We start from the raw sequence: 19,040 nt of genomic DNA, 5'->3' as shown, positions 1-19,040 counted from the left end.
TACCCATTCATCTTTGGGATATTCAGCCTTCTATTGTCTTCATGGCTTTCATCCCAATTTTTAGCCTTTTGATCACCCTGGTGTTTCCTCCCTTCCTTCTATACAGGAGCACCATGCTCACCTTATCTCTATAGCGCAGGAGGCCAGAGAGCAGTTGGTGGCAGCCAGAGACCATGACAAAAAGCAGGCTGATAGAAAAAGAACCCCTGAACCAGTGTATACAATAGGAGACAAGGTATGGTTGAGTACGAAGTACTTCAAACTGAAGGGGAACACAAGGCTGCAACCCAAATTTGTTGGCCCATATTCCATTCTTGCTGTTATCAATCCGGTGGCCATGAAGCTTCGTCTTCCCCCTACATGGCACATACATCCAGTGTTTCATGTGCCTCTCTTGAAGCTGTATGTGCCAGGTACTAGAGCAATGGGGAGGCCACAGCCTGTGGATATAGATGAGGACACTGAATATGAAGTGCGAGCTGTACTCGATTCTAGGAGAGTGAGGGGTGTCTTACAGTACCTGATTGACTGGAAAGGGTATGGGCATGAGGAATGCTCTTGGGAGCCTCATTCTAATCTCCACTGCCCTAGCCTTTTGCGGCGTTTTCACGCTATGTACCCCTCTTAGCCTGGTGGACCGCCGAGACGTCGGTCCTAGAGAGGGGGTTCTGTCACGTTTTAGGCCCTTAACATGAGAACTGCATCTCCCAGAGTGCCTGCTGATTAGTCTGTCGTTTGTGTCCTTGCTTAGTTCTCACTGTTGCTATATCTTTTCTGCTCCCCTTCCTTCCGGTGCTTGTCACCTGTAAAGCCTATCTACCCTGAACCTAAGCGTTTGTCTAAGCCTTACGGGGCCCCTGGTTATTTCCTTGGGAAAACATTTGATTGCTCGGAGTAAGCGGAGACCGAGCAAAGCCGCGCTGATAGACTTTTCCGCTGCACGGCTCGTCTGTGCCCTTTGACCCGGGAAGCCGCGCTGAGAGAAGGAGCCGCGCTGTGAGAAGTAGCCGCGCTGTGAGAAGGAACCGGCGCCTGCTGCTTTCGCGGTAACGTGAGCATTGTTGGGCTTGAATGTACACTGGCTGAGGCTTGGAACGTCAATTGTACAGCGCCTCCTCTCCGTACACTGAATAGAGGTGGGCGCTTCTGATTAACATACTTTCTTGGAGCTCCGTGACTCTTCTCTCTTGAGCACCGCCCATATGTTTTTTGGCTTGGATATTGTTTGACTCAGTTGGAGCTTTTATCTCCAGTGGATCGGAAAAGGCATGAACTAGCGTATATTTACTTGCCACGGAGAACTGGAACAGGCTAATTGAAATAAGAGACTTCATTGAGAGAGCACATTAGCTTCCTAGATGTGTCAAAAGGGGGTGGGGTCGCACACCACTCACGCACCAGCGGGATCGCCCCTAAGGACTGTGATCAGTGTAGTTTGTATTCCACGATGTATCTTCTTTCAGGTATCTGTTATCTGATAACAATCCAGAAACACGTGTCCAGAGATGGCCAGCACTAATCTGCACCCACCTGGTGAAACACTCGAATGACTATACAAGTGTACTCGCTTGTCGGACTGCATCAACCATGATGCTTAGGGGCGACAGACAGATGCCACAGAGCATGGCATAGGTGCTCTAGTACTATATATATAGGCACACACTGGTGGTTCGAAGGAATATCCTCCGTATTCAGGGGTCGATTATGATTGCGGAGATTCCGCATCCTCCGGACCGGTGGAAGCCACCGCCGGCCCGGAGGATGGGGAATCACCGCTGTGGACCTTCAAAACACCCACCGCCAGATTATGATGGCGGTGGGATCATTGGCGGACGGCAGGTCCATCCGCCGCTGATCTGCCGGGTGTTGGCCGCAATTTGGTGGCGGTGTCTGCAAGACACCGCCAGCCAAATTATGATGGGTTTGAAAACATGCTTTTCCGCTGCGGATATACTGCTGTGGAAAAGCATGTGGACAATAGCTTTTGGGGGGCCCTTGCGGGCCCCCAGGGTGTCGGGGGTGCACATGGGGGGTACCTATGGTACCCTCCTGCATTTACATGCACAAAGCGTCAGGCACCGCGCGGTGCCTGCAGCTTTGTGCATGTAAATGCAAATCATGCATTTTTAACCCTGCGGCGGGTGCTGCTTCAAGCAGCACCCGCAGCAAGGTTAAAGATACGGGATGTGACCGCCAGGGTGGCGGTCACATCCAAATTGGTATGGAGGCACCGCCGCTGGCCCTGGGGACGGTCCCTCCACCTCGGGGGTGGCGGACAGACGCAGTTTGTAGGGTGTCATAAAGGGTCTCACTCTCTGATCCTAGAGTGTGTGTGGCAACATTAAACTCACATTTCATTTATATTTCAGCATTATGACCACTTGATTTTGTAGATAGCCAAATAGGCAGTGACCTATTTCCTCATAGTTAATCATATGTTTTACAGAATTGTACTGGGCCCGAAACGCTTTGGGATGGGATAACAATATTATTGTTTTCCTGGATGAAATTCACTTTAAGAAGATTATCATTTGTTGAATGAATATGATCATGGACTTGGTGGATGAAGAATGACTACCACCATGGCATGATAAAACATTATACTTGAATTTAAACTGGAAGTTGAATTATTCGAAAGAAAATAACCCCAGCTTGTAGGGGCATTTGCTGTGGTGAAGTGGACAGAATAGGTAACGCTGCTGTTTAATAGGTGCTGTGCTCTCACAGCTAAACTAAGTGGGCCTAAATCAACCAGTAGACTTTATTTTCAGGAGGTTACTTCCCAAGAAACAAAGATGGAGTGAAGTAAAAAGGAAAGCATTTGCAGTGGTCTGGGAATTGGAGCAGTTGAGACCATGCATGTTTGAGGCTTACGTCTGGGCACAGACCCCCCTGTTGGCTGATGAAGATAAGAATTGAGAATCAGCCAACTAGACCTTGGAGTAGCTCTGGTGGCCCTGGTTTCAAGATGCAAGTCCAGTCCTTTTAACTCAGGCAGCAGGGCAGCAGATGAGCAGTCCTTAATGGGGAGCATCACAGTAGTCCTTCTGAGTCTTCCACAGGTGCACTAAAGAGTTGGGTCGGAGGGTCCACTATTTAAACCTGGTGCACACTTTGAAGTAAGAGAAGGTTCTGGAGGACTCCACCCCCAGAGGTGCTTGGAATTTCCTGCTTCCTTGTCATGACCCCTGCTTGTCTGGGGTCACAAAGACTAGTGTCAAACCCTTTGTGAGAGTGCTAAGGCAGAGCCTCTGTGATGTGTAAGTGTGGTGGGTTACAGCTCTTCTGCCTCATCAAGTCGGATATGTCCTACCCTACCAACACCCAGGGGTATGGCATTTAATTAAATATCTTCTTGCCCATGGGACAGGTTGCTTCATGAATCTGCTTGTCCTGTAACAAACCCTTTGATGCCATGAAGTGCAGCGACAAATTATGGGAGCAATCTCATTATATAAGAGCTCGGAAGATAGCATCTCTGGTTTTGCCAAAGCTCATACCACATTTAAGTATTAGCAATTCCCTTATTTTGCCACCTTTCTGCAGATCTACATACTGGGGCTGAAGTTAGCAGTAAGCAATTGTTCCCCATGGTTTGAATGCCCATTTTTGTCTCTGCTAACCCCAGGCACAGAACTCTGCTCCGTTGAGAACGCCGAGTTCAGGTAAAAGTCTGCGTCTGCAGCAGAGCAGAGTTTGCCGGCCCCTCCCCCATCCCTAATTTAATTATAACAAAAAAAGGCACTTACCTTCTGTGGCATCTTCGGTCTGCCCTCCTCCTCACTGCAGTGACTCTCTACTCCTCGTCCACGTAAACCCCTGCTTTGTACGTCTTGCACGTATGCGCACGCACAAGACGTACAATGTAGGGGTTTGAGTGGACGAGGACGACGAGGATGAGGGAGAGAGAGAGCTCACTGCCTTTTTTTCTTATAATTAAATTAGGCAGAGGAAACGGAGGGGGTTCCACAGATTTTTTTTCCAACTCCGTGGAACTCCACGTAGTAGCACTCCGCCAACTCCGCCCGGGCTTAGTCTGTACAAATCTACTAACTAGAATGTTTTATGGGTTTAGCAGCTCTTCTCTAATATTTTTCCACACAGAGAAACGCTGGAAATAAATTAGCTTCTGATAAGGGCAGAAGTAAAACTGCTTCCAGGGTTGGGGAAAAAAGTGGTTGGAGGGAAAGTGAGCTTGTTACCACTCAGAGTTTAGCATTAGCAAATCTACACATGTATATTTTCTCGTGCAAAAATGCAGGTCACTAATATTTTATGAGTACAATTTCCTGTCCTGCTTCTAAAATTCTTATGAATTCAGTAAAACCATAAATCTGCACTAATGCAAGGAATTAGTACTAATGCATGGATGCACTTTTGTGACTCAGTTTAAGAATTGGGCCCCTATTTGGGTATGGCATTAACAAAGATCTTCTGCTTTTCTTTACATTTTCTCTCCCTATCTACCAGCTGGCTTCACTGTGAGCAACAACATTCTTCTCTTTCACAAAGATCATATCGGCACGCAAAGTAGTTTTGTTCAGTTCTAGGAACTACTGTGGCAATGTGTGATTTTTTTTACCAATTTGTTTTTGCTTTTGCCAGTGTTTGTTATGATGATAAGACCTGGCATCTTACACAACATTAAACAAAAACCATGTCAAAATAATACAGGCATTGATAAAATCAAAAGACTGACCGCCTATATGATAACAATTGGCTTTGCCACTGCTTGTTTATTTCCATGTTTCCTCTAATTTTGTTGAAACTGCTTACACTGCTTTTTCCATTATGAATAATTTGGGGAAATACTAGCATGCATCAACACATTTTACTAAACGATGCTTCAAGGAAATGATACCTACAATTTCTCAGTATTTTAGCAAAATGCTTCTTTCCTGGTTGCTTTTTTTAATCAACATTTTATTTAGAAGGCAAAGAATCATCAATCTTGCTTTCAACTTTTGCATCTAATCAGAGCATCAGGGAAGCACTATACATGACCTCATATTGTTAAATTTTGCAAACGTGTACACATTTCTATACTGGAACAACTGTCAGTAGCACGGTCTAAACTTACATTTTCTTAGAGCACTCTAATAATAAAGGCTTTGTATTAATGAACCATGAATACAAGGTCGAAGCGCATTAACATATGAACACAAATATTACCTTAACTGCAGAAAATGTCCTTCCTTGATCCATAATGTGGTACTGTAATCTGGCAGCCAACAGGTTTGTGCGACAGGAGGATGGGCTTGCTTGTCCCAAGGACAAAATAAATATGAAAACTTCTTCAGCCGTCGCCTTGTAGGCAAGAGCAGTGGGGCCGGATTGGGGGGATTCGACAGATGACCATGAGGGAAAATTCAATAAATAAGTAATTTTCCCTGGTCGTCGTCTGTTGAAATCCCCCTGCCACACCACCCCAGCGCTCTTACCTGCATGGGCAGCAGCTGAACTTGTTGTCCTTGACCCCAAACAATATGTCCTGGGCATCGGGCTATAGGAATTCTGCACCCCTGCAACACCTATTCCCCCTTTTTTCTCACTGTCTGGGAGCAATACATCAAGACCAACTGCCAGCTATACCTAGTTATGTGACCCAGGATATAGGCTGCTGACATCAAATGGTTGAGAAAGAGAATGACAACTTTTTAAAAGTGCTTTTTTCAGTTGTGTGACTTAAAATCCAACGTAACCATTCAAGCCGTAAGATGAACCTTTACTTATGTTTTATTGATTTTAGCTCAGCTTTTGACACAGTGCACAGAAATATTCTTTGGAACAAGTTAACGAAAATGGGAATCTCACCGAGTTTGTTGAGAGCAATACAATTGCTATATACTAATATTTGGACGAGAGGAAGGTTGGGCCAAGGCACAGTTTTGTCCCAAAAAATGGTGATAAGGGACGGGCTGAAGCAGGGGTGTGTTTTGGCCCCAACCTTATTTAACTTGTATTTAGCTGGGATTTCATCAAGACTTACAGCCTTATTCATGAAGGCTAAATCGGCTCGCAAAGCGAGTGCGATTTTTGCATTTGGGATTCAGCATCCCAAATGCAAAAATCGGTAATTGCTAAATCGCTAAATTGCAAGGAATTACATTTAAGGAATCTCTATTTGAGATTCCTTAAATGCAATTCATGAAGCATTTGAAAATTGCGAAAATGCAATTTTGGGCCGCTATTTACCGAGAGGTCAGACCTCTCGGTAAATAGCAAAAACTTAGAAAAATGCTTTTAAAAGCATTTTTCTAAGTTGCATGTTGCACACACACATGTCCTTTGGACATGTGTGTGCGCAACACCTGTTTCAATTTGCATTTAAGGGGTGCTACAGGGTGTCCTTTGGACACCCCTGGCACCCTTTAAATCGCTATCTTATTTGCGAGTAGCAAATTGCTAATCGCAAATAAGGAATACTCCCCATGCATTCCTATGGGCCTTTTGGCCCATAGGAATGCATGGGGAGTTATTCCTTATTTGCGATTAGCAATTAGCTAATCGCAAATAAGGAATCAGTGGGAATCGCAATTAATATTGCGATTCCTACATGATTACCGTTTTGCGAGTCTCAAATAGCGATTCCTTATGATTCGCTATTTGAGCCTCGCAAAACGGCCCGATCATGAATCAGGCTGTTAGTGAACTTAATTCTCACTCTCAGACTGTTGCAGGTTTAAATGTTTCACGTTTACTTTATGCCGATGATATTGTTTTAATAAACTATACCAAGGTGGGTCTGCAGAGATTAATTAATGAAAGTGCACAGTACGCCTCCACTCATGGCCTAAATATTAACTTAAAAAAGACAAAAACAATGCTAGTGACTAGAGGGTTGGCTGTAAGAACAAAATTGAGAATGGAGGGGACTGTATTAGAATCTGTCATTGAATATAGATATCTGGGTGTTATAATAGATGCTAGGGGCACAGATAAAAACCAGTGTGCTGCACTGCAGAGAAGAAACAACTCATTAATTGCTGCATTTTCCAAACTTCAGAATAACTTAAAAGGGCTTCCCCTTAACCAACTATTACAAATTATGTCAGTTAAACATGTGCCAACTCTTGCATATGGAGTAGAGACCTTAAGAGGTTGTGCTGACAACACCATAGATAAGCTAGTGACAGGGACCTACCGACGCCTGTTTAATCTTCCGCGACATTCTTCACCGGCACAAATCCGACTTGAGTCCGGACTTAAACGACAGAACCTAAATAGCTTAGGAACTTATTTAAAATTCTGCCACAAAATTAGAAGGGATAATAATTCCTCGCTTATGAAAGTGGTTTGGGAGACAATATGCGATAATAAACATAAGCAGGCCCATGAATATTTCAAACTGGCGATAGATACGTTCAATGCGGAACAACTATGGGCCTTACCTCTTTCAAAGGTGGCTTTTAATAAAATTATAATGACAAGCGCGGAGAATCGTGACGCGCGCACTTAGGAACCGGCCTCTCCGGACCCCCCCCCCGCTCCTGGTCTCTGGTGGTTGGTCGGGCGGTCGGCCCAATCGGCGTTCGGCCGACCCATTTCCGGTCCGGCGGTATCGCGTGACCCGAGGGTTAGGGGGTGGAGACTCTGGGCCTATTTAGGGTCAACTCCTTATGACTGGGGTCTCTGTTCCCGCTATCACTCCTGGATACCTGACTGCTCACGCCGGCACCTGGCCATTCTCGTGATCCAGGCCGGCTTTCCGAAACTATAGAAGCAGAAGGGTCGAGCATCATTCGTGTGGCCAGGTAAGGGGTCGAGTGCCTCGGAGGGCCTCGTGGGCAGCCGTGAGTCACGGTGGGTGCTGGGAAGAGATAGGAGTGTCGCTACCTTACGGGGCTTACGGCTGTGTGCGTGGTTCCCCGGGGTGCGGGCTCCTGCCGGGCGGCGTGAACGGTGCTTAGGGGTGCGGGAGCAGGGAACGCGGGGCGCGCTAGGTGTTATAGCAAGGTAGCGCGAAGCGAGAGATAGTTAGCATGGTGCCCAAAAAGGGAGGACAAAAGCGGAAGGATTCTGAGCCGGAATGGCACAGATTATGAAATTACTGCTGAAGAAGTTGAGCAAGGAGGCTCCCGATAGCGGGATGAGAGCGACTCTTCTCAGGGGGATCAGCCCGAGGTTGTAGAGCAGCCGCGCAGGGGGGTGCCACCAAAGGTAGCTGATCCTCCATTAAAGAAGAAATCCAAGGCACAGCCTAAAAAGAAAGGGGGAGCCAGGCAGGGGAAGGGTAGGCCTAGCCCTGTCAGGGGGAAACAGGACGAGGGATCAGTAGGTCCCGTCCCCACGCCTCCGTTAGATGCAGAGCAGGTGTACCCTTCTGTCCCCATTCCGAATGTACCCACGCCAGTAGACCCAGTGGGTTCAGTGTTGTCCGAGATTAGGGAAGCGCTGAAGGCGTTGGCCCCGGGCGGCCCGGGACCAGTAGTCACAGTCCCTTCGGCCCCACTCCCACCGCAGCCGGTGGCCGCAGTGGCAGCCGTGGGCGATCCGTTAGATAGCTTGCTGGCGTCGGTTTCCACATTAGTGGGCCAACTATCAGCTCCGGAGAAAGTATTGGAGAGAGTGAGCGCTGGAGCGGCGGCACCGTGGGGGCCCCCTCTGGCCACAGAACAGGGCGCGTTGCAGGACATTCAGAGACAGTTGGCCCTCTTAGTCGAGTCGCGCAAGGCGTTGCCTAGTGTAGCGATTGGAGCCCATTCCCCCGCGACAGCGTTAGCTGTAACACCTACAGGAGGTAAGCCTGGTGACGCTACAGCAAGGAGCAGCGAAGTGGGGGTTAGTCAGGGGAACTTATTGTCCCAGTCAGGGATGTTAGCTATGCATGTGAGTGTGAAAATGCGAGAGAAGATTTGGAAGGGTGCCTACGTAGACATATTCTCCCTTATCAGGCCAAAGAGAAGAGAGGAAGATTACAAAGACAGGGAGGGGAAAGAGCACTCCTTCCGAGATCGGAGACCTAGGATTGAGGAGACGATTACCAATTGGTTGTGCTGCTTTCACTTTTATATGACAGTGTTGTTGGAAAGAAGGCCAGAGTTGGCGATTCCGCTGGTGTTTTATACCAATAAGATCGTGAAGGCCCACTTCACGCATGGTGGTTCAGCCTGGTTGACATATGATAGGGAGTTTCGCTGGGCGAAGGAGGAGAACCCCTCCATTTGTTGGGATCAGGTTGAGGTCAATGCCTGGTTGGAGAGCGTGAGCACTAGGGAACACCCGGCTAGGCAGCCCTTTCGGACTTCCCAGGGAGGGCCGGGCGAGAAGAAAGGTACATGCTGGGCATTCAATGGCAAAGGGTGCACATGGCCCCCCGGGCAGTGCAAGTTTAAGCATGCATGCGCCTACTGCGGTCACCCGTCCCATCCCGAACCTAAGGGCAACAAGAAATCCAAAGAACGGGGGGGTAATGCCTCTAAGGATATCAAGCCTCCCCAAGTCTAAACTGACTACTCCTGTTGATATTGAGAAGCTGATCTTTTGGTTGGACAGGTATCCAGATAGAGCAGCTGCTAGGATGTTGTTCAAGGGTTTTTCCAGTGGTTTCCATATCCCAGCATCACATGTCCCCCCTATTACTTAGTGTAGGAACCAAGTTTCAGCAAGAACCCATCCCTCAGTAGTGGCCACAAAGGTGGAAAAAGAGCGGGCCTTAGGCCGAGTAGCAGGCCCGTTCCCGGCTCCTCCCTGGGAGAACTATGTGTGCTCCCCTCTGGGAGTAGTGCCCAAGAAGGAGCCGGGACAATTCAGAATGATCCATAACTTATCTGCACCGAAGGGTGCATCTGTAAACGATGCCATCGACCCGGCAGTGTGTTCAGTGACGTACTTGTCCTTCAATGCCGCGGTTCAGAAAGTGAGGGAGCTAGGCCGTGGGGCGTTGTTAGCAAAAACCGACATTGAGTCAGCATTCCGCTTGTTACCGGTACACCCTGAGGACTACCATTTGCTAGGCTTTCAGGCCCAACAGCAATTTTATTACGACAGATGTAGGCCTATGGGTTGTGCGGTCTCCTGCAAGTACTTTGAGACCTTTAGCTCCATGCTGCAATGGGTGTTTTCGCAAAAGTCAGGATGTACAGATGTGGTGCATTACTTAGATGATTTCATGGTGATGGGACCCGCATTGTCGGATGCCTGCGCTTTGGCCCTGTCAGCTGGTGGCTATGCTAAAGGATTTTGGGGTGCCGCTGGCACCGAGCAAGACAGTTGGCCCCGACACGTGCATGTCCTTCCTGGGCATCGAAATTGACACAGTAGCGGGGGAATGTAGATTGCCAATGGATAAAGTGAAGGCCTTTTCCCTAGCCATTGAGGTAGCCTTGGCGTGTCCAAAGGTGACGTTGCATCAGTTACAAGTTCTTGTGGGTCAGCTAAACTTTGCTTTGCGTATCATTCCCATGGGATGCCCTTTCTCGAGGTCTATAGCCAGAGCGATGGTGGGTCTTACCCAGAAGCATCACCGGGTAAGGTTAAAAGCAGGGGTTTAGGAGGACCTCAAGGTGTGGCGGGACTTCCTGGCAGATTTCAACGGCCGGGTAGTATGGCCCGCGCCGCCGGTGTCCAGTGTGGAGCTAGGATTATACACCGATTCAGCTGGAAGTGTTGGTTTTGGGGCAATCTTGGGCCATGCCTGGTGTGGGGCGGTTTGGCCAGCGTAGTGGCACTTAGCAGGCTTGACTAGGAATTTAGCCTTTCTAGAGCTTTTTCCCATCTGGGTGGCAGTTACGGTTTGGGCGGAGCGCTTCAGGGACAGGGTCGTGACCTTCTGGTCGGATAACATGGCAGTGGTTCAGGTTATCAATCGGCAAGGGGCGACTTGCCCACATGTGCTGAGGTTGCTGAAGTTGTTGGTGTTGGCATGCTTGAAATTGAATTTGACCTTTAAGGCTGCGCATATACCTGGTGTTGATAACCATGCTGCTGACGCTTTGTCTCGTTCCAAGTTGCAGGACTTCCGGAGGTTCCACCCGCAGGCGGAAGAGTGCATGACGACGTTCCCTACGTCACTGTGGAAAATTGGAGCCCCGTTTTAGCGGGGCTGGTAGGTGCCGCTCTGTGTGACCGCACCAAACGTGCCTATCAGTCACAGTTTAATGTTTACAGATCATTTGTGGAACAAGCCGGAGAGGCTAGGATCTTCTCAACTGAAACAATGTATGCCTTCTTACAGGTTCTGCGGGATCAGGGCAAATCAGTGTCCTATGCTAGGGCCTCCTTGGCAGCGATAGGCTTCTTCGCTAAACTGGCGGGGGAGCGGGATCCTGGGGCTTCATTCTTGATCAGGAAGGCCTTAGCGGGTTGGGCCCGATTGGACGGGCCATGGTGGGACTGTCGTAGGCCTCTGGATCTCCCGACCTTAATTGATAATTTGGGGGTACTGCCTGTTATTTGCCAGTCACCGTTCGAGGGAATCATGCTGGGGCGGCATTCTGCCTAGCCTTTTACGGGGCCTTTCGCCTGGGTGAGATAGTTGGGGCCTCCAAGGTAGACCATGGGGGAGGGTTGCAGTTCAGGGATATCTCCCTTTCCTCGGGGGGCCTAGTACTGCGGTTGGGACGTTCCAAGACAGACCAAACAGGAAGGGGGGTCACCATCCGTTTGCTGCCAGCCCCTATCCCGTATGCAGGCGTACTTGGCCCGACGCCCAGCAGGGGGGGGGGGGTCGGCTCTCTTCGTCCATGAAAATGGGGATTGCCTGTCTCAATACCTAGTTAAAGCAGTATTTGGGTTGGCCTTGGGGAAACTGGGTCTGGGAGCGGTGGGCTATTCTTCTCATTCCTTTAGGATTGGCGCCGCAACTTTGGCGGCAGGGGCCGGTCTCGCCCCCAACGTAGTGAAAGGTGTAGGTCGCTGGACCTCTGACTGCTATAAGCGATATGTGAGGCCTGAACTGTTGTAATAACATATGTGTGCAGTGTCTAACGGCTTCATCTCTCTCCTTTCTGATTAGTATGCCCGCTTCCGTGGTATGGGTACTCGGGCACTCTTTCGTGCGTCGCACGGCGGTGCGCTTGCAGCGAAGAGAGGTGATGAAACCGCCCGCTTTGGGCGAGACCGAATTCGTATGGCACGGCGTTGGAGGGATGCGTATCCGACACTTGAGGCGGATCGTCGAGGAGCTCAGGGCACGAGAGCACAAATCGCCGGATTGGATTATTCTACATTTGGGTGGCAACGACATGGTCGACAGAGGGCGCTTGGCTGTCAAAGAAGCCCTACTAGCAGAGTTTGCCTGGCTGGGGCATGAGTTCCCATCGACAAAAATAATCTGGTCTGGCATGATATCACGCAGATTGATCAAGGAGGGACAAGGGGAACCCATAAAATCGCTCGGGACCATGGGTGGCAAGTATTTATCAAAACAACAAGTGGTCCTGAGCTTACAAGAATGAGGGAAACAAATAGATATAGATCACAATGGAATTCTATATAGTTCAGGATTCCCTGACCAGCCGGCCAGGGAATGTTTATTCGTTCAATAAGTCTAGAATCACAAAATACAGCATATAACCCAAAGCATCCGGGTTACATTGGGGCACAGTCCTGTGCCAAGCAAGAGAAAGAGAGGTGAGAAAGTAGGGGCAAGTGAGAAAAGATATCAGGCAAACAGAGTGAGCTTGCAGGTCACTGAATTAAATTCACATTGACAGTGTATCCTGGAGTCATTCATACAAACAATAATATCATGGAATTAGCTGTATGAATTACTCTACGGTCGTCGACGTTTCGATCCCCAGCTCAGTTACAACGGGATCATCATCAGGACAATTAAATTAATTTTGCCTGAACAAAAGTCAATTATAACACCAAGGTGGAGGGTTGAAATAAGATTATCCTCGGAAGGCAGGTCTGTTTTGTGTCATCAGTGCGATTTTTTCATTATAAGAGAATCATTCCATTTTGGAGGGTGCAGTCAAGCCGAGGTTCTATGTAGGCGCAGTTATGGATGTGGAGTCACGCCTGATCATATGCCAATCAGGGGAGTATGGCACCGGAAAAATCGTCTTGTCAATAGTGAGCCAGGAACTGTGGTCCTTAATAGTAGCCCGGCGTGGTTAAAATAGGAGGTTTCAGTGGTTTGCAGAAGGTCGATTTAGTTAGCGTACAATTTCTACAGCCAACCTCGGCAGCTTCTGGGCAGGATCGCCTTCCTCCTATGTTGTGTGCAATCGGCGGATCACGCGGCCAGGCAGATCCCTGGTCCGCTCGGGTTTCAGTCTTCGGTTCTGCTCGGGAGCTGCTCACGATGGGGCGCTCCATCGTGAGCAGCTCCCGAGCAGCTCCCGAGCAGCTCCCGAGTTTGTTTCCCTCATTCTTGTAAGCTCAGGACCACTTGTTGTTTTGATAAATGATATCACGCAGGGCATGGGGCCCAGGAGTGCGTCCTAGATCTTTGAACGTCTTGGTGAGGCGATTGAACGGCGAACTAGCAAGGTTGTGCTCAGTGAAGGGCCGCTTGCGCTACCTCCAGTACCGGATGATTTCCGGAGAAGCAGTGTACCACCAGGATGGGGTGCATTTGTCAGACTATGGAACTGATACTTTTATCCGAGAACTTTGGTCATTTATTCTGAACGCAGGTGGGGAGGGTGTCAGACCTGTGGGCCTTGGCCATCCTTGTGGCGGAGAAGAGACCTGCGATCAGTAAATAGTGGCTAAACAAGATGGATGGGAGCCGGCTTGCCGGGCTCTATAGGCCAGCTCTGAGGGGGGATATGGCAAGCTCTCCACTGGGAGGAAGTGACCTCCGGCTGGGGAGGCTAGGGCGACAGATTTCGAGCCTCCCGGGCGACCCTGGGCAGCCTGGTGGTCGAGAGGTGGGCCCCGGTAATGGCGAACAAGGATAGAACGGCGGGACCCACCACTCTAAGGGGCAGGTGCACGGCACTTGGCGTAGGATACCCAGTTGCGAGATGCGAACCAGATGGTGTTCCTCCCTTAGGGTTGGGAAGGTGATGGAGCATGATATGCTCATAAATGTAGTTATTTTGTAACTTGTGATTTTAGATATGCATGTTATTGCTTGTCATGTTTATACAATGTGGTGAATAAACATGGCCTTTTTAACCCCGCCTGAATCTCTGGTGATTTCAAATGTGGGGATCTTGCATGTCTAGGGTAGTTGGGCGGCGGGGGTATATCTGGAGGGTACGGGTCCTAATGGGTGAAGCAAAAAATTGTCGTCTTTATGGGATAAAGCAGTACTGGCAAAGAGATCCCATGCATGGACAGTAATTGCTTCGTATGGTATGCTAAAACCCCAAAGATATTTAGGAGACTCAAATAGCCAAAGGGCAAAGCTGAAGCTGATGAATCTCCGATTTGGAAATAGCCAATTTCTTGGAGACGCCCCTACATGGAAATTGATGAGTAGTGAGAGGGTGTGTCGCCTCTGTTATTACAAGAGGGAAGACATTTGTCATATCATCTGTAGCTGCCCTACACTAATAGAGGAATGTAGGAGGCTGTAAAGGTCGGACTTTAATAGTCAAATTATACAAACATGCCGACAAGCAGTCATAGCCAGTTTACAAGGAGAAAGCTTGCAATTTAAGGGTAGACTTTTGAAGTTTATAGAAATAGTGGAGAAGAAATTGCTTAACTGTGGACAATGAGAATGGTTTTATTTATATTTGGTTTTATACATTGATGAAAAGTTTCTTTTAATTATGTGGTCCTAATAATGTATGAAATGTAAGAAGAATTGTATAATGTTGTTTTCATTGTAAGTTTTTAGTAACTGAACAATACACTTTTCATAATAAGGAAACCCAATGTTTCACAGTAGTGAAATATGAATGTAGGAGTGTTTTCACCACTAGGACAGGTAAAACATAAAGGTACATGTCTACCTTTTTAAATACACTGCATCCTGCCATCTGGGCTATGCAGGATCTACCCTAGGGGTGACTAATAGACATTAAAAAGGGAGGTTTAGGCTTGTCAAGATGTTTATCTTGCAAAGTCGAAATGGCAGTTTGAAACTGCATACACAGGCTGCAATGTCAGGCCTGGTACATGTTTAAAGGTCTTTAAGTGGGTGGCACAATGGGTGCTGCAGGTCCACCAGCAGCATTTAATTTACAGACCCTGGATACATGTAGAACCACTTTCCTAGGGACGTATAAGTAAATTAAATATGCCAATTGAGTGTACGCGAATTTTACCACATTTAAAGGAGAAAGCACATGAACTTTAGCACTGGTTAGCAGTGGTAAAGTGTGCAGAGTCCTAAGCATAGCAAAAACAAAGTCAGCAAACACAGGAAGATTGAAGGCAAAACCATGAGGGTAAAACAAGTCAAGGTATTAGGTCCAACACATTGGCATTTAGGTGTCAGCTAAAAATCACACAGGATCTTTATTGTGATTTGGATTTGAATACGGTATTGATAACTCAATGCACATGCAGGAAGTTTTGAATAATAATAAAGCATCGTATTCGAAGGGCAAGATGGCGTCTGAGTGAGACCACTATCAATCACCTCCACCTCGCTCTGACCCTCGCCGGGCTCTCCTCCAACTGCAGGTAGACTATGCGAGTGGGAATTTCTCGATGAAATGGCGGAGGCCAGAGACAAGGCAACCACTGGCCCGAAAGAAAAAAACAAGGCTTCTGTGCGGGTTGGGAATCCCTTGCTTGGCTACTACTAACTACAGTTTCCAGGTTGGGAAACAGCGACGGCTACCGGCACGGGTTGCCTAGTGACGGAGACACTGGTGGAGCTTGCGAAGCTCGATCCACGGAGGCAACGGCAGCGCGAGGAGGACAAGGTAAAACGCATTCGAACATCCAGGCGGCACCAGCACGACGGGCTGACACTGACTTGAAGACCAACACCGATACCAACAAACTAGAGCTTCATACCGGTAAGGGAAGCAAATTGGACAGGGAAAAAACTGAGCCGAACACAAGCACCATTTAGAACAGGACACCTGCGGGGGAGCAGGGGAAAAATCAGGTTGCTATTACAAGTTTGTTCCTACCCCTAGACATGAGAGGAAATGAGAAAGAGAAGGAGGAGAAGGGGGCGCGAAGGAAGCAAGGTGAGCAAAGCGGTATACCCAACAGCAAGGAAACAGATGACACAGTGAATCTTCAAGGTAATTTACAGAACACAATATCGGAATTACGGGAGGAGGGAGTCTCATGTTGTTCAAACTGCGATAATACCATGTTGGGATCTTCGGAGGTACTTATTAGCACCCTGCTAAAAGGGGACATTGCTAAGGAAATTGGACCGGACAAGGATAGCTCCCCCAAGGAATTTACTGGTAATCCGGTAATAGCAACACAGGCGATCAGTAGATCACCTGATATGAAAATATTGAGATAAAACAAAGTGCTGCCACAGAAGGTTGTAGTCAGAAAAAGAGTCAGAAGGCGGGATACCTTTCCCCCGATTCCCTGGAAAAATTCTTCTCCTTAACTGATGAATCTGGAGAGTCGGATATCGATTTGTCAAGGAGTAGCGATGATGATTGTGGGGACTCCCCAATAAGCAATAATAGTTAACAAGGGGAGAGAAGCATGCCAAGGAGAACAAAGCGGATATCAGAATGAAAGTTGTAAGAGAATTCTTAGAGAGAAATAGGAAGAACTCAGCTGGGATAACTCAGCCACCCAGTTATTATCACCTGATGGTTCAAATGAGAAAGGGAAAACTCCTAGAGAACAATCGGTGGGCATGACCCTCAGAAAACCAGCGAATATTTTGCAAAGCCCGCCTTATCTCTGATCTAACAATCCCTAAGATCGTTTCAAGATGAGGTCACAATTGAAAACCGACAAGCACGGCTTGCTTCAAAAGAATGACACGGCTCGATGCGCATGATTGGAAAAACTTGTATAGTGATAGCAGAGAGGTTATGCATGGTGGAAATTCGCACAGAGGTGCTCGAAAATAAGGTAGACACACTGAAAATACAGGCTACTTAAAAAGAGAGCACACACCGAGGGATGTGATGTGGAAGTTAGAAGAGACAGAAAATCGCCAACGACGCGACAACCTGAGGCTGCTAGTGATACCCAAGAATGGTGAAGGCAGTGACATCAGAAAGTTCACAATCAATATGCTGAAAAACTTCATGCCAGAACTAGCACACTGTGATTGGGATAGAGAAATCCAACGTATACAAAGATTCCCTTTAACAATAACAACGCACCCCTCGGAAGCCCAGTTGTATCCGCGCGCAATGTTGATCTATTTTGGAAATGTTCTGCTGTGGCAGGCAGTCTACAATCTTGCCAGGCCTAACACAAAATGGATTTGGGAGAACTTCTCCTTCTTCGCAAAACCAGATTTCGCACACGCCACAGTGGAAAGAAGGTGGAGGCTTGGGCAACTTGGAGCACCTTTTAACAAAACAGAAGCTGCAGTCTTTCCACAGAATCCAGCTAAGTTAAAAGTTATTTTTCAAGGTCAGAACTATCATTTCACCTCAGAAATACAATCACAGAAAGTACTGGAGAAGATCTCAGCGGGGAATGTTGGGACTGCGGAGAGCAAATAATATGTTTTAATTTGGAAGGCATAATGATGGTTGAGACCTGGACATTTTTGTCAAATTGAGGGATTTGTTTGGTTTTCCCTGTTCCAGCCAGCGTTTTCCTTTTTTTCCTTCTCTCTTTTGATACTCCTTTCCAATTAGAGCTGAGAGAGGCGATTCTCACAGCCTGGCACGCGGCAGGGCTCGAGACACTGGGTGACGTGTATCGGGACGGCGCATTACTATCCTTTGCGACGCTAGTCATAGACAATGAACTGCCAGCATGCCAATTCTTGTTACACACCTCCCTCCTGAAAGCACTGTCAACTGCCTGGGAAGATCTGGCTGTTGAGCCACAAATGCCCCTGTTGGTGCAATATCTACATGTAATGGGAGGGGGTCTCATGTAGTACATTGGCTGGTGGAGGCACTTCTCATGCACACGCTGAGGCCGATGACACGACTCAAAGACAGATGGGAGGCAGACAGAGTCCGGCCTTTGACAGACAAGGAATGGGATGCTATATTAGTGAGTGCTAGGAACATATCCAAACATACATTACACAGAGAGCATATCTCTCGCCGGACATGATCAATAGATACTTCCACATCGCCACTTCTGCATGTCCACATTGTCAGCATGTTGATGCAGACCTGCTTCACATGCTGTGAACTTGTACAATCCTTCAGCACTACTGGCAAGAAGTAGTCACAACACTAGCTTCATGCACAAATACGTAAATGCCATTGTCATGGGAAGTATGCCTTTTAGGGCTGTACGCCAGATCGAAAAAGGATAAAATCACCTCGAAGTTTCGGGACCTGGGTCTCATAACTAAAAAATTGAAAAATGCAGTCCCCACGGAGATACTTAGTTGGAAGCGCTGATTCATAGTATGGGCTCAGGCGGAAAGGACAGCATTGCATACAGAAGAGATAGCTGGGCTTCATAAGTTCCGCATTGCACAAGACTGGGACATGCTGCTAGTTGCCTTACAGACTGGCAATCTGACAGAACCTGATGCCGCCCGTTAGCCAATCAGTGCTAAAACCACCAGCCCCCCCACTACTCAGCTAAGGTAAGATGATGCGCCTCAGATTTTGCAGGGTGGGTTAATGCAGCTTCTCCTGGTCTGTTAGGGATAGCTCCACACACCCCTCCGTCCTCAGACACAAGGGTCCTCTTTATTGGTGGCGGCTTTGCCCTGTTATGTGTGCTGTGATAACTATTCATTGGGTGTAGGGATACGTGGAAGTGTTCTGATAATACATTTTTGCATACAATCATGCATGGTTAACACTGTTTGTATCTGGTGGATGGCAGACGTTCTTTTGATGTTTTAAGTTTCAGTTATGTTTAAAACATTTTGGAAAATGTGCTTTATTGGCACTCATTAGCGAGCGATATATACGTTCTATCATTATTTAAGTCCTTTCTCCTATTAAACAGTGAACTGATGTTAAAAACCGACTGGCTATGCCCTGGTTGTACCTGGTGCGCACATGCAATCTCCTGTTAAGACTGCTCAGATAAGACGTGTTATG

General features: G+C 47.8%; 1 pseudogene; it reads left to right on the top strand.

Annotated features, from left to right (window-relative positions):
- Nucleotides 1–424: 424 nt before the first annotated feature.
- Nucleotides 425–19,040, top strand: part of LOC147750979 (uncharacterized) — a 69,342-nt pseudogene continuing 50,726 nt past the window's right edge.

This window comes from Lissotriton vulgaris, chromosome 1_1 (genome assembly GCF_964263255.1).
Source record: "Lissotriton vulgaris chromosome 1_1, aLisVul1.2, whole genome shotgun sequence".
In the NCBI taxonomy this organism is placed as follows: domain Eukaryota; kingdom Metazoa; phylum Chordata; class Amphibia; order Caudata; family Salamandridae; genus Lissotriton; species Lissotriton vulgaris.
The sequence above is the reverse complement of the archived record's forward strand: the minus strand, read 5'-3'. Positions and strand labels throughout refer to the sequence as shown.